The sequence below is a fragment of the Planococcus citri genome, chromosome 1, assembly GCF_950023065.1.
Source record: "Planococcus citri chromosome 1, ihPlaCitr1.1, whole genome shotgun sequence".
In the NCBI taxonomy this organism is placed as follows: domain Eukaryota; kingdom Metazoa; phylum Arthropoda; class Insecta; order Hemiptera; family Pseudococcidae; genus Planococcus; species Planococcus citri.
Genome location: NC_088677.1, coordinates 40909826 through 40926879, shown reverse-complemented (window position 1 = coordinate 40926879; position 17054 = coordinate 40909826). Strand labels below are relative to the sequence as shown.

At 31.7% G+C, this 17054-nt stretch overlaps 1 protein-coding gene across 2 annotated transcripts in view; it reads left to right on the top strand.

Moving 5' to 3' along the window:
• Eip78C (Ecdysone-induced protein 78C) overlaps positions 1-17054 on the top strand; it is a 36977-nt gene that overhangs the window by 8409 nt on the left and 11514 nt on the right. The window lies entirely within an intron of this gene.

Sequence of the window (17054 nt, the reverse complement as noted above, 5' to 3'; positions counted from 1 at the left end):
AATCACTGCCAGTATTATGTAATTAAGTGTAGGTACATGATGTGTTTGTTCACAGCGTCGAATTTATTAGGTGTACCTATCAACTGATTGAACTAATCTTACGGTTTGTATTTGTACTTTCCGTGCTCCCCCTCTCCTCGCTTCGGTTCCATTCGCTTGACATATCATCTCCATCGTTGAATCTACATTTTGACCTCTCAAATTTCAATCGTTTTTAAACAAAAGTTTCAAATTTGAAGATTTTAAATACTCATATTCGGGAAATTTTGTTCAGATCATTTTTTCCGTTTTCGCCAATATTATTGATTGCATGTTAGCCTTTCCAGTGGAGAAATAAATGATAGATAATTATAAAAAAATATTAGCACCCAAACACCAAATTCAGGAACCCGAAAGTGAATTACAGACACCCAAGAAGTGTATTTCTATTAAAATACACATCTTTTATGAGGTCCTAGGAATACAGAGTGCACAAACATATCGGGGTACCCTAAAGAAAGTTTTTTGTTTAAAATATAGGTTGGTAACGTGAAATATGTAGATGCATAGGTAATGATTACAACCAAACATGCGTTATCATTATATTATCATTCACTGTGACCAGCCGAAACGTTTAGCAAAAAACTTTTTTGGAGGTACCTACTTGATATTTTCTGCGTATACCCGGTGCGTCCAAGTCCTAGAATTAGTACTTTCGGTTCCCAGTGACCAGTATTTCACTTTCGTTATCATAGTAATGAATGTTAAAGCTAATTAATTTTTTGGAGAAAATCAAAAATTTTCAGGATTTAGTGAGCCTAAATAAATCGTGGTAGTTTCTTAACGAAAGAGAAGAGTGAGAGAGGAGTTGGAGACAAAATTGAAATTAAAAATATTTCATTTCTCCAAAAGAATCAACTTTTTCCGATAGGATTTTGGAATCTGATACACACAACATAAACTTTAATAGGAAAAACAAACAAATTATGCTCAACTTTTCTCATTGCAAATGCAATGCAGAGGACTGTTTAACAAATTCTTGGTCAATTTGATGGATTTATTAATTATTAGTTATTGACTTCCCTGTTTCAATTTTTTTGGCGTATTCTGAGAAAAGAAAACACGAATGCAAATTTTAAATTTTACAAAAAGTTTTTTTTTTGAAAGAACAGCATCTAATGGAAACCGTTAACTCCAATCTAAAAGCACAAAAAACCTGTACCTGGATGCTGGAGGTGATTTATCTGGACAGTTGGTAAAGTTGGCGAGGAGGGCTTGAATCGAAATTTTTCTTATAGGTAGGTACCTAACTAAAAGTAGGTACCGACAATTTTTCAATCTACTTTTTTCGTTTGATATGTACCTACCTTTGATTGAGACGAAAAGTACGAAGATGAATAATGTTTTCAAAAAGATAAGCCGACCTTCTTATATACTTAGAACAGAATCCTTACAAAAACGTCACGAAAATTCTGACTACAATTCCTGTCTTCTCGTACCTATCTTAAATAGTTAGATTTACGTTTGAATCAATTTATAAAATTGCTTTCTTATTTACCTATATAAATACACTCACGTCAGATCAAACGGAATTTTTCGTTACGATTATGCCTTGTTGTTAAGATACCTAACTAGGTAGATAGGTACCTATAGATTTTTACGAAATATTACTCATTTCTCACTTGGTACTCAGGAACGATGAACACTTTCGTTGTTCTGAAAATCGTGTTAAATTTCCAACTCCCATCCGAGTACAGTGTAATGTATTTTGTATTTACTTGAGAAGATTTTTTTTTTTCATAATACCTAATATATCCTACCTAACTAGAACACGTGGATACTTATCTGTGTTTTAAATGTTTGAAATTTTGCGCTTGTATAACGGTGCCCATCTAATTTGTAAGTGATGCATAGAATTTCCGCTTTGCAGGTGTAAAACGATAATTTATTTGGATGAAAACAGGAAATAAATCCATGCCTTCAGAATGTAATCGCCGAGAGCCGCTTCTATCAGTTTTCCCGCTAACTAATTTTTTATTTTGTATTTATTTCCTTCGAAAATTGAAATCCGCTTCGTTTGAGTTTCGTTTTAATTTATTCGTGTTACCTACGTTTACTTACCTACTATATTATTCAGTGGTAGTGGGTATCGAGGAGTATCCATCGCAAATAATAAAATGGAAACTTTTGAAACGGGGTTTGTTACCTATTTGTTTCATGTGCTTTTATACTGAATGCGATACGATCACAAGTTAACGTTATTAGCTGAAATTCAGTCACTTTGAGTGTTTAGATACTTTCAATAGCTATTTTGACTCAAACAATTATCTGAATATGCGTTGCACAATATATGTATATTGACTGCAAATATTCTATACTAAGAGCACATTCTCTAATTCATGTCTCAAATACCTACCTAATTAAACTGAGAAGTGGAGCAATCTAATTATCGAAACTTTTAAGCGATATAGGTACCTACTGGTATACCTACATGCATTTTGCGAATAAAATACCTACCTATGACCTATGTACATTAATGCAATACAATTAACAAAGATTCTTCTCAATCACATCCAATACCTACATCAACATGTTGAAGCTGAGGCTTAGAAAAGATTAGTGCTGGAAAGGGAAGAAAAAAAATATGCAAGATTAATTCAATTACAAATGCATCGAGATGTGCGAAAAACATTTTTGAAAAAGTTGCGCGAAGACATTAGGCTATTTACCGATTCGAAAAATATTCCATTCACAACTTTCGTTTTGAAGGTCGGAGTTCTAACGTGAGTTCTTTTTTGATAATTTATGAGAAACTATCAAGTTTTTAGTTAAACTATTTTGAAACTTGTTTTTAACTTTTGTCATTCATTTTCCGGAATAGAAAAGAGGTTGAGTTCTTTGTGATGGAAAATGGCCGGCCATTCTAAGTAAATTTTACACAAAAGTTTGTACGTACTAATTCGTCTAATTCGGTGTAATAATTTTTACACCGTGTGAAACATAAGAGCAGTTACGAATATTTTTTCAGAAAAGTGTTTCCAAAGAGATGATTTATACAAGTTCACCTCGTCAGTGCTCCAAAATCGGTTTACATTAAACGTGTTGTTTTTTGAAAAATTTCAAGTGTGGATGACAAGAGATGCAACGTTGGCACATCTCTAGTACTTACTGATGATCTTATAATATCTACCTTTCTTTCCCTTTCCTCCATAACTAATTTGAATCTTTTCAAGAATAATTTTTGTTTATATTTTTTTGTAAACGAGGAAAAATATTATATGTATATAAATATCATATTTTAAAATTAGGAGTAAAACGATTTTCACCCAAGTTCCCAAAAATATTTGTTTTGCATGATTTTTGAAATTTTTTTGAAAGTTTGACCACTTTTAATGGTTTGAGTAAAAATTTTAAATTGCATTATTTTTTGCTAAATTCTGGAATTTAAAAAAAAACACGTTTTAAAACTTTTAAGAGCGTTTTTTCACCATCATTATAAAAAAAAAATTTGCTCCCTTCCGTTGCTGGGGGTGTCTTTTGGAAAATTATCTTCGATTTCATGCTTCTTCTTTGAGAAAGTGGAAAATTTCTGGTGAAATTGCAGAATTTTCTTCCTTTGTTATGATAATTACCCACACCTAAGTACATATACGGTATATCTAATCAGACATTTTCATGTGTTCGTTGAAAAATTAAAATTACTTACCTACAGAGGGAATTAGAAAAAATTTCACATTAAAAAAATTGAAAACTCTTAATCGTAAATTCTTGAGTTATTGTTTTCATTTTCATATACATATACGATTACAATGGTAACGACAAGAAATGTAATTTTTAACCAAGTATGACAAATATATTTAGTCTGCCTCATTGATAAGAACGGGGGGCGGAAGAAGGAGAATTTGAATAAAACACTTTTAGATGGAAATATAAAGTTGTATTTTCGAGTTGAATCAGAATTATGAATCGGAGAAAAAAAAGCTCACTGCTTAATAATTTCTGATAAGTTAAGAAACGAATGTTCAAACGAAATTCACCAGATGAAAATTTCGCTTCAGGTCTGTTGATGTTGAATTTGTAGACCTAAATTTTTTCTCAGTAACCTAATTTATTGAACTTTTATTGTTTATAAATCCATTCATTCTTTTCATTCACATAACAATGAATTGTATGAATCATTAATCAGAACTTGGTTGGTCGATTGATAATGTTTTGTTCATGAGTACCTATACGTATGGACACGTAATTATTTTTTCAAAGAAATTATATCTCAATTCGACAAATTTTTTTTTGTAATTGTGATCGCACATTTTTTCGTTTAGTGAGGATGCAAATGAGAAGAATTATCCTGCACCTATGCACATAATGGTGTTTTTTTATGCGGAAAATCGTTAGGTACAAATTCCACATTACAATTTCCGAAGATCTCCCGATAAATATCTGAAACTCGATTAATCCTTATATATTAAAAGATGTTTGAAGGAAAACCTTGATAGAGTCCGCCAGCCTTTTCTACTGAACCGATTTCAACAAATTTTTTTTTTAAACGTTCCTTTTAACGTGTAGATATGTCATCAAGAAAAAAAAATCGAAAATTTTGAAATTAAGGGCCGAAAAAATTGAAAAAACACGTTTTCTATTGTGTTTAAACAATAGAATTTCGAGTAGAAACCTTGATAGAGTTCGCCAGCCTTTTCTATCGAACTGATTTCGACAATTTTTTTTATCAAACGTTCCTTTTGCCGTGTAGATATGTCATCAAGAAAAAAAAATCGGAATTTTTCAAATTAAAGGCCAAAAAAATTGAAAAAACACTTTCTCTATTGTTTATAAATGCACTTATTACAATGCACACCGACAACAATACACTCAGAACGTTGCTATGTGGGCGTGTTTACAGCGTAGGGGTGTTGAGGAGGGAATGATGTTGTTGTTTGTTGTGTTGCGAGTTACATTCATTGCTATAGTATTTTATTTTTTTCAAAACTGGAATGTGGTGTCTGTTAAAATAATAAGGAGAGGAGGTTCTACACTTGAGATCATTTTTGGGTTAGGATTTTATTTCAACAGCACAAATTTAAATGTTTAGTGGAACATTGTTTGTAAAAAAGTTAAAGTGACGATGGAGAAGGGTTCAGTACAGTGTAGCCAGAATTTTCTCAAAGAGAGGGCAAAACCAGATTTTTAGGTATGAAAAATCGAAATTAGAGGTAATGTAATGGAAACTCTTCGTAATGTATGATAATTTGTATGGAAATGAAGGTGCAATTACCGCTCAAGTGAAGTGAGAGCGAAAATTTGTTGAAAAAAATGGGTCGAAAAAACGAAAAAACGGTTCATTATTGCGTGCATTATTTCTAATTTTCACTCGCGGGGGGGGGGTGGCTCAAGTCACGTCCCTCTCTTAGCTAAGCCACCACTGGTAGGGTTTCTATACTTGGGATACAAATTTGACTATCCTACCTCAGATTTTCATTTAATAGGATTGAATTACTGCAGCATACTCACTACCTACTCATTTTATGACATCATTTTACAAAAATTTTAAACATTTTTCTACCCAATTTTACATATAGAATTTCAGAAATTTTACTCCTAAAAAATGATGATACCTAATTATCAAGTCAGTAAGTATACCAGAGTAATTCAATACCCCAAGTATAAATCTGAAGTGAATAGATGTAAGTTTTTTGAGAAAAAAAATGTCGTTAATTCATTGTAGAAATTGATAGAAATATTGTTCAAACTTGAATTTTTTAAACATTGTACTTTAGAACCAGAGTAGAATTTGCTATTGACACATTTCAGCTGATTTGCATTTAGGAGCAGGGGCATGAGTTGAGTTGTTAAAAAAGTGAGCCCCGGAGGGGCGAGAGGCCTGAGCGAAGCGAGGGCCAGGGCGAGCAGCACGAGCGAAGCGAGTGCGCGAGCTATGGAGGCGGAGGTCGCGGAGCGACCTAGGGGGCGAAGCCCCCTAGTTTTATCATGAAAAATAATTTATACTTCGAGTTAATACCTCGTTAATTATTCTTTCTACTCGTTTCCAGCTGATGGTACGCTTAAAATTGTTTTAATAAAAGTGAAATAAGTACATGTAAGATTTAAAACTCCTTCATCGAAATGATTTTATAAGCAAGATAATTTAAATTAACAAAAAATAATTTAACGAGCATTAAACTCACCACGTTTCGAGTAAGCAATTTTTAAAAATCCGGGATGCGGAATTCCAACGATGATTTTTTTTTCAAACAAATTGTTAATCTTACCTGGGTAAAGAATTCATTGCGCGATAAAGAATGGATTAAGCATAACGAGTTTCGATTTCAATCCGACAATGAGTTCAGATTCACGATACACTGTGTTAATAAAATTGCCTATTTTCGAAATTACAGGCGCTACATGAAATTCGCAATACTATGTAGGTACCTAAATATTGCTTTTTAGTTAAAGTGCATGACGTACTTGTAATTACACATCAATGAATCAACACTTATTTAATTGTAATGAGGAAAATGTAGCATTCCTTTAATTCCCATTTTATTGGATTCTGTGACGAGTTTGTAATTTCCATGCTTAACATCTTTGCACACATATGTAATCAACGAAAATACATAGGTACGTATTATGTCTGTCAAACTCACAGAAAGAATCACAGCCGATCAACTGGTTGCGTGTTGGAGGCAGTTCTGATAAATATTTGGCAATGGCTACTGTATATTTACCTCAATGGTGTTAATCACCGAGGTTGGTACATATTTGATTTCCAGCCGGAGAACTTTCCGAGGAATTTTTATTGTTGATTTGTTCAGGGAAAAATAAGTGTACGAAGCTCACGAAATTGTCAAGTTGAAAATTTTAGAGTGTTTGAAATAAATTAGGTAGTAGAGAAGCTATTAAAGCAAGTATCTACTAAACCCATATTTTTGAGTTTTGGCTCTGATTATAAGTCGATCATAATCTAAATACCTACATAGGTACTGCACTTTTTATGGTATCCACTTATTTTATTTGTGGAAATTAGAATTCCTCATAAATACTATAACGGTTAGTATTATTCATTCATGAACAGTTCATCCTTGCCACATTCAGTCATACCGAGTGAAAAATATAGGTATGTACTTACTTACCTATTTATAGCAAAAAATTATTAAATTTTGACTACTTTTTTATTGAGTATATGACTATGAGTACCTATGGGGTTGAAATTGTGTACCAAAAAATGAGAAAATTTATTCTCCCAGCTTCTACCAGATGTTTTAGGTGTATTGCATCATTAGAATTCAAATATGTTCTCGGCCGAGCATCCGAGATTTATATCTAAAACATTACAAGTTTAGTTTTTTAGCGATAATAGCCCGGGCACACTTGAACAGGTTTTAGCAATGGCACTGTACTCCATAGCTATTAAGGCTGTTGAACTGATAGAATTCGTGACGAACACTCCTTCTACTCTATAGTCTAGTACTGTATTATACCTGGCGACGATTACTGTCAGCTAAATACAAACCACTCCTTATTATTCGCTAATGACAGCTATTCTTCAAGATCAGTAATTTACTCGGAATATTCTCTCTTATACTGTTTAATATACGTACAGCTACGTTCACTATAGGTACGTACGTACGTAGTATGTAGTTTTTGTACTTATGAGCTCGAGAGATCACAAACGGCTGTATTTTTTACAGATACAAAATAGTACCTACGTGGGTACCATATAGGTTTTTTTAGGAGCAAAATGTGTTCATTTGTTGTTTTTTTTTCACTGTAAATAAAGGCAGATATTTATTTGTTGAATAGGTAGGTGAGAAAAATTATGCTTCATTGATGTGTTCTTAGTTACACAAGAGAATATTTTGGTTCAATTTAATTTAAGTGAGGATAGAAGATAGCTTAGGTATACCTCCTTCCCGAAATTTCCAAAAATAAGAATATTATCTACATTAGCTACCTGCGCAAAATTGAACAAGTATGAAGTAAGCTTCTCTAGTGATATGTCATCATTTTCTGCTCATAGCATACTATTCACTGTACGTTTCTGTTCGGAACACGTCAACAAAAAGTACTATACTTACGTAAGCAAAGTAATTGATGTAATAGCAATTTTTCAGTCTTTGACAATCAAACGTTTCAATTTTTAAAAAATATTAAATTATCTAAGTATTTACCTGCCTAAATGATCTTTAGGTACCTATATTTCATTTTTCTTTTTTTTTACATTTCAAAATTATATCTGAAAGTCATAATCTCAAGTGATTGATTTTGAGGTGAAGGAGAGGGGGATCCAAATCACCACAGACAGTCATTTGAAAATTTTAATTTTTGAAAAAATATCATACTTAGTTATCGTTTTGTTATTTCTGGCGAAATTTTAATTGGCCAAAGGAGGATGAGGGGGGGTATCAAAAATGTTTTAACCTAACATAAAAAGGGTTACTCTTACATTTAACCTCTCTAACTCTCGTTGGAAGGGCATTCTGTCAAAAACTGAATGTAACATCTATTGCATTCAAAATTTTCTCGAAAGATCAATTTTTCCGAATATCGAAAGATAAGGTTCAAATTTTCCTATCTAGGTATTCTCTGGAATTTTTTAATATCGATTTTCGTGGTTTTTAGGGGGAGGAGGTGAAAGGCAGAAAATCTTGCCATGCCGGCGCAACGACTCTTTTAGGGTAATTATGGAAGTACCTAGAAATATAAGTACATTTTAAGAGCATTTTGAAAAACCGTTTCTCAAAAATATTTTTTACACACATTTTTCAGAAATGAAAGAGATTTTTCTCAAAAATGTGGTAGTAGTTGAAAAGCATAGCAATTACGTAAGTTTTTAAAGTAAAAACATCTGTGCTAGGACAAATTTTCAGCCAAATTGAAAAAAATGCGAAATTTTAAAAGTTTTTTGCATGCAATTACTAATTAAAAAATATGAAGGGAAGAAAACTATTCAATCGAAAAGTAAAAAATTCATTTCACGAATAGGTAGTAGATACCTACCTATATCATTTTTTGACCATACACATAATTTTTTCGACTGGCGAAGAATCTGTCATTGAAAAATTGAAATATAGTGTCGATACTGTCGATCGGGTAGAATCTGACTTTAAATAAATAGGATGTAATCAATCTTGTAGCTAGGTACAGGTACCTATGAGACTAACATGCAACATATCACAACGAACATGCTTGAGTTTAAATTCTTGGGGTTTATTTGGACAGATTTCGTCAAAATGTGCTAAAGGCTGCAGAACTGCTCAAAACGGTTCGAAACTACTTTCATATTCACGGGGAAGCGAGGGTCAAAAATAGAACTTGTACCGAGTTTTGACTTTCTAGCGTAGGTTTTGATATTTTATCATCTTAGGTAAGAATTTTTTTTCTAATTCCCACAAAGTTGAAAAAATAAACTACGAATGAAATCTAAAATTTTTACTATAGCGGGCTATTTTTGCACGCTCTTTAATTTATACCGACCAGATACTTATTTTTTCTATCAGCTCAGATACCTCCCTTTACTTGGAAGAACATCTGTGTGGGGCTACTATAGATAAGTACCTACATATTTCAAAAAATCTTGTTTATTATATTAAACTGATTTTTTTTCTTTTTTCTAATATTTTCGTGGTGTAACTCATGGCAGATACGGTAGCATTAACCTTAAAATCAGAAGATATTTTCTCTATTCGACAATTCTATAAGTACCTACTAACGACTATTCTTCGCAACACATTTTTAATATACCTACCTAAATAATTACATTTTATAATTAATATTATTCGTGGCACTACATGAAAACGTAATACTTTACGCATACCTATATTTACCACGTAATAATGTAACTTTAGGGTTCCATTTTATAATGTTAATGTCGAGAACCTGGATCGTTCACCTTGAGTACCGTTAGTTATTCCCCTCTTCTTCATCTGACAGGAGTTTCATCTTCATATGCACTAAACTTGTACAACCACTTTTTTAGGTTTCTTTTCCTATTCCTTAACAAGTCGATGAACGCTTATTAATTTTAGAACCGTCTTCAAAGCTACTTTAATAAGTTTTTATTCCAATTCCAGTTAAATTACTTCCTCTAAATTAATATTACGTTGCAACCAAAATAAAGTTGACAAGATATGCCGGTTTATCTATACCACTTTTCAATAGAAAAGCAATTTCGACTAAATTTTATATTTTTTACAAGCTTTATCCGACAGTTACCTATTTGTATCTATATCGGTACTCATACTTATTCGAGTAGGTATATATTTCGTTATTTTATCCACATATTTTTTATTTACGTAAATAAAGCTTTTATTAGGTTCGATGAATTCATAAATATATGACGCGTTCTGCGAGATGTACAGCAGTGTTTCGCAAAATTTCTACTCGTATATAATCGTTATTTTTTCCTCCTTATGAAATAATTTTGGGGTCTGCTTTACATTTCTATAAATATGCGAATGCGATTAAAAAATATACTTATAGGTTTAGCAATAAAGAATTATTTGACTTTTACTTTTTTATAATTGGACGTTCTATCCATACCTGTACCTATCTATGATAAATACACACTCAAAATATACCTACCTGCACCAACTTATAATTTAGTACTCGAAATACAAAATGGAACCCATATCTACCTTTGCATCGCTCATTAGGAAACAATTGAATCTTTTTTCACCGTTTTCACGAATCGAAGCGCGAGTAATACGTGAAAAAAAAATGAAAATTATAACGTCGTTTTATCGTTGACATTTTGTTATCGATTATAATCGGTCGAAGAAAATCTGTTAAATTCTCACTGTAGCATATTTTACGTAGGTAGGTAGAGGTACCTAGCTATTTTGAGACACGTTGCTGAATGGTGAAACTAAAGTGACGAGAATTTAGTGTAGTTTTCCGTTGAGTATTGATTAACGCCGGTACATTCCGCACAATTTTAATATCGTGGTATTGTTCTGCGGAGATGTTAATTCAATTGAAGGCGAAATGTGTTTGTGTTTTGTTTTCAAAACAACTGCCTAATCATTTCACTTTCTTTTCAATTTTCAATCGGCTTGAGATGATTATTTAGACAACGGATGAATATATTGATTATTGAATTACTCTTTGGTACCTACTATATATCATAAATCAAAAACAAAATTAGCTATTCGCTCAAAATTCAACAAATCACGAAATGAAAGAAAAATGAATCGTCCAGGTCTATTCCTCAAGATATTTTTTCTTTTCAAAATATAATCACCTACCTATACAGTGGCTATTCTAAAGCAAGATGGGTGAAGCGATACTCATTTTTTTTTTTTTGCTGATGGAGTAGAAAAACATTAGCGGCATACAAAGAATTATAAATATATCTACACGATGTCCCATAGAACGTCTGCGTAATCAGAAATGAGAAACGATAAACGAAACATTTCATGAGAACACAGTAGGTATGTAGAATATTATTTTTTCTTTTGCCAGTGGATCTGATAAAAAGTTGTCCGTGAGAACTTCAAATTTGAGCGCAAAATCTGTTCGAAAAATTTCGATCTCAAGATTATTAGCATTTTAAACTTTAATAATGGCAATAAATTTTTAAAAATTTAAAAATGAAGTGTAGAAATTGATATTTTTCAAAAAATTCAATAGAGTAGTTTCAACGTATTCTTTGACATTTTTGAAAAAGAACAAAAAATCGAGAATTTATGAAACAATTCAAATATACGTGTGTGTGTGGGGGGGGGAGGGGTTTGAAATAATCACTCTTACTCTGGACGAAACCATCAATAGGTAGTAATAATTTATTAATTTATAATTTCCAGCATTCCAGCTTTTTTAAAATGGATCCTGGAAATCTTTGGAAAATGCCAATTAGGTATTGTAAACCTTATTTAACATGCTAATAAAATGAGTAAAATATGTTTTTGGAATTTCCAAAAAAATTAAACGGTAACAAAAATTTGCTCATGGTTATTTTATTGGGTCACAATTGCTATGTCTGCCTCTTCTTGATCTGTTCATTGGAAGGGGTTCAATTGATCCAGAGATCTTGCAAAGGACATTAAAAGGGTAAAATCACATCACAAGTTCGAGGCAATTAAAATTATTAAAACCAAATAAATTCAACACAATTTCTTTAAAAGTTACTAATATTTTTTGAAAAATTTTCAATTTTTCGCCATTAATTAGGTTTTGAAAGCAAATTTCTCAAACAAATGCTGGAGATTTTAGAACAACTAAAAACAAGTTTTTATTAGAAGTTGAATTGAAGAATTTAAAGGCAAAAAAACGCACAAGTCGGCCCTCTTTAAAATTTGTTTCTAGTGTTTTCAAAATCTGGTACAATTTATTCGACGAAAATGAGCAACTGATTCCTCTATGTTGCTTGATACATGCATCCAAAATTGATAAAACAAATGTTGTTCACAAAAAGAATAACTTGAAATATGAATTTTTGGCTATTGGGGCGATAGTTCGCCTACCTTGCAAATTGAAGGGGTTGCAAATGCATCTTGAAAAAAATATTATAGATATTAAAAATGTCAAAAATGACCAAGAAAATTGAAAGAATGACAAAACGTGGACGAATTTTATTACTGCAACCTTTCCAAGATCTGAGATTAAACTTATTTTAGTGCTCAAAATTTATGAAAAATTTCAACAAAAAAAAATTCGCCAAGCTTAGGCTTACAACGTCCTACCTACGTATTCTCGTGGTAGAAAATTCATTCGAATTTTTTTTTTTTTTTATTTTAATTTTATTTGCTCATTTAATTTCAAAGCTGAAAATCAGTATGGTAGCCTTTTGGTTACATTCAAACTATCAGTTTGGTTCCTCAATCTCCAGACACCCTGCTGTAAGAACCATCATGTAACTTCCAAAAGTATCACCATAAGCGAACAGTTGAAGAAAATTCCGAACGAAATTCGCCGCATGTGTCGTGTCTGCCTTTTGAATCATAATTACAACTCATTCAAATGGCTGGTTTTTTACATCTAGGTACCTAAGGTAGGCATTGAAAAAAATTGACCGTTTTGTTTATTCAATAAATGAACTTGTTGATTTTGAAATTGCTGTGAAAGGAAGGTATGAGATATTATAATATACTGAGAGAGGCCAATAGACTTTAGTTATTTAGGGCACTGGTGTCTTATCATTCACTGCTAGTGGTATAGTAACCAACAACCCTCTCTGACGACCCAAATAAATATTACTTCCCGATCGATAAAGCAAGTAGGAACACGTGCCTACTTTCAGTCGTACACTGAATTGTAAAACCCTGCCAGACCCAATGCCTTACATATATTCGTAAAATACACTATACAACAGTACGTGTTGTTGTCGGGGGTAGATAAAAGCCTACAAAAGTTAAAAACTAGGTTATATTTCGTGTCTAATATTCGTCAACATTGATTCTTTTGAAGAATTTTCTCAATATTTTACAAGTACGAGGCTTATTATGGTTAAATTAACTAAAGAGGTGTCTTTGTTTCCAACACGCTCGGTTTCGATAATAATACGAGTACATACATTCAAGAAGATTGCGGTGTTTTCAGCATTGTTATGAATTCTTCACTTTGTTCTGGAAATTTTCCAATTTTAATTTAAATATGATATAGGTACCTAGACACATTATAGGTATATAATTACTTATAGGTAAGGAACTTACCTAAAAATGAATTTTCCAATGCTATACATACGATGCAATTTTTCTTTTTTGAAATTTTCCGATGTAAACATGAAATTAAGTATGTTTATTGCACCGGGGGTCATTCCGAAATTTTTAACGTGATGCTGATCCGTGTAACGTTGATGTTGATCCACGTCACACTGACTTTTGAAAACTTGGAAAAAAATTAATTTGACTTTCTGATATTATGTAAGGCTTTTGAAAAGTTAAAAGAAAATCGACCAACTTTTTTGAAAATTTAAGAAGAAAATTCATTAGGTAATTTTTCTGACATGTCAGATTTTTTTAAAAATCACGATGAATTTTTGATGTTAGATAATGTAAAACCATAGAAAAAAACCAACAATTTCCGACATTTTCATAAGTATATTAAATTCTGATAACTCGGAAAAAATATTAATAAATCCTCAATATTCAGAGTATACTTACTTAAATTTGACTATCAAGCACTTGAAAAAACCAGCGAATGCAACAAACATATCAAAAATAACGTTTTGATTTTTCTTTTTATTCTATATTCCAATCTTTCAGATGACACTTCGGCTAAAAACATATCCATGATTTGAAACTTTTCTTGGAGAGGAGACTTTACATCCATTTTCACAACGATCTTATTTCCATTAATCGAAAGAATAAACGTGTTTTTGAAAATCAGCCCACGTGTATTTCGCTAGAAAGCAAACTTTTTATGAAATATAGGGAGCACCTAAGAAAAATCGTGGAAATAAGTATATAGGTACTTGAAATGTTACATTCTCGTAGCTTGTTTTTTTGTTCGTGTATTTATTTTTTTTCATCATTTCTACCCTATTATAAGAGAAGAATTCGAAACAAAATTTTCACGAAAAAAATAATGTTTCATTAGCTTGAGAAAACACGACTTGAAATTCTTTTATTCGAATCATGATTTACAATTCAATTTTTTTTTTTTGCTCAGAACTAAAAAAAATATGTATTAAGGTGGGTAAAGTGAAATGACACATCACAAAATACAAAAGAATACCTGCATAGAAAACTGTAAGTGAATGTTACTTACCTGAAAATGTTTGAAATGAACTAAACATAGTTTGAAATGGTTTTTATTTTTATTTTTTATTATTTTATTTGCAACGAAACTTGCGTACTTAGTCTTTCACCTATCATATTTTCTGAATTTAGCAAATGAATAGGAACTTCATGAAATGCGCAAGTTTAATGAGAATAATTTCTTTAGGCAATTTAAATTTAGTATGCTCGAGAATAATGACTTTTTTTTTGTAATGAAAGAAAAGTTTTGGATACGCTGACGTTTACGTTGCTGTGGGAATCGCTTGCTGTATACTTATAGGTACCTAGTACCTACCTAGAATATCGTACCTCGCTATAGAAGCTTCACATCGCGCACGCTCAATTCTTTTGCATAAATCCCGCAAGAAATTTTAAAATTACAGTAAAAGCTCGTTATAACGCTTTCGGATATAACGCTGATTTCGTTATAACGCTGATTTCTTCCGGTCCCTTGACATCCCCATTTAAACCAATGTAAAATTAATCGCGATATAACGCTCATGAGCAATTATAAATCGCGTTTTAACGCTCTAAAATTCAGGAAAAATCACATTTTTTGCATAATTTTAACAACAAAACCCCAATTTTTTGTGAAAAAAAGCTTACTCATGTGTAAAAGTTTATCAATTTCTGAAAATTTTGCCCGCAACAACAGTTTTTTTTGCAATTTTAGTAGTTTTGATTTTTAAAAAAGCAAAAAAACACGTTTATGGCAAAATTTTGCCAAAAAATCAGTTATATTATTATAACAGACCTCAAAATCAAAGTAAAATTTCAGATTTTTTTATTTCCAACTGGAACAGTTGTTCAAATTCAAAATAAAGTTCTCGTTTCCACTTCCTTTATAACGCTTTTTTCGATTTAAAACGAGAATTCGCGGTATAACGCTAATCAGCGTTAAAATGAAACTTTCGGTTATAACGCGCTTCGGCTTATAACGCTCTTTTTCTCCGGTCCCTTGAAGAGCGTTATAACGAGCTTTTACTGTATGTAACTTACCAGCTTGATAACGATAGTAGATATCTCTGTATACACTACACAGTTGCACACTACTCGCAGTACCATACTTATTTAGTTTTTCTCTTTTTACTCTGTTTCTGATATAGTTTAATGAAAAAAAAAACTGAATTAATCGTGTTTTCAATGTGTCGCTCACTTCTGCACAGACATACCTAATTTTTCAGATGATTTCAAAAATATATCTTTTGAAAAAAAAAAAAAATAGTAATAGGTAACTATAGGTGTTACAAAAATTTCTTCACTGTAAAAATAATTGGTTGGCTTTGTGAATTTCGATAAAGAAATTTCCAAAATGGAAGGACATCAATGCTGATTATGGGTTCCAAATACGGTTAATTCATTCAATTTTGAAGACAATCAATTTAACATCATAACATTTTTTTTTGGCCACTTAGATACCAACTTGAATACTATCGATGACTATCATTTTGAAAGAAACAAATATGTACTTATTTTTCAGTGTTTGTCGGATTATTAAGAATTAATGGAAAGATTTCAGTTTTACAGAAGACACCATTTCTTCGATTTTCAAAGCAGATAGACACAGTCGGTAGTCGCTATACTTAGGCATATCATAATAAGATAATAACGCTATTTGTTAGCCTCCTCGAATGCTTCATCGAAGATTTTGCCCAATATTGAGAGATGAGAGAGCGAAAAATTATAAATTACCCAGAGTTATTCTCGGGTTTTCAACTATCAATTTAAAAACCAATTTTTTAATTTTTTTTCAACTTTAGGTCTAAACGAAAGGTTATTCCAATTTCTACAACTCATGTGCGAATTATTTTGAAGCATTTTCAACTTTCTTCCTCAAAAAAGATTTTTCAAAAAGAATCCAATTTTTCTAAGTTTCTGACACGATTTTTCTCCAAATATGTGGCTATTTATTTCAAGTTGAAAGTCACTTACAAGTTACAGTTAGCATTTTTTAGCTTCGGAAATGCCCTTGGAGGAGAAATAAAAATCTTCATAGAGGAGAGGAAGGGGACATTCTAGAGTACAGTGGTGTCAATTTTTTGGTCATTTCAAAAACTCGAATAAATTTTATATTCTAATTATTTTTGGATATTTTCTTGATTTTTTTGAAATAGACAATAGGACCAAAATAATTGTCAACACTTACCTACTTGAAAATACCTATATTCTTTCAATTTCAATAATTATATCTCGGCATAATTAATGCGCAATACATACATATACCTATCTAGGTACCTTCAATTTACCCTAAACTAAGCAATTTTCGGTTTTTTAGTTGAAAAATTTTTAAAGGCAGGGACTTTTTTATGTAAAAAAGTTTGAGAAATTTGCACGCGAGTTGGAAAAATAGGAATAGGTATA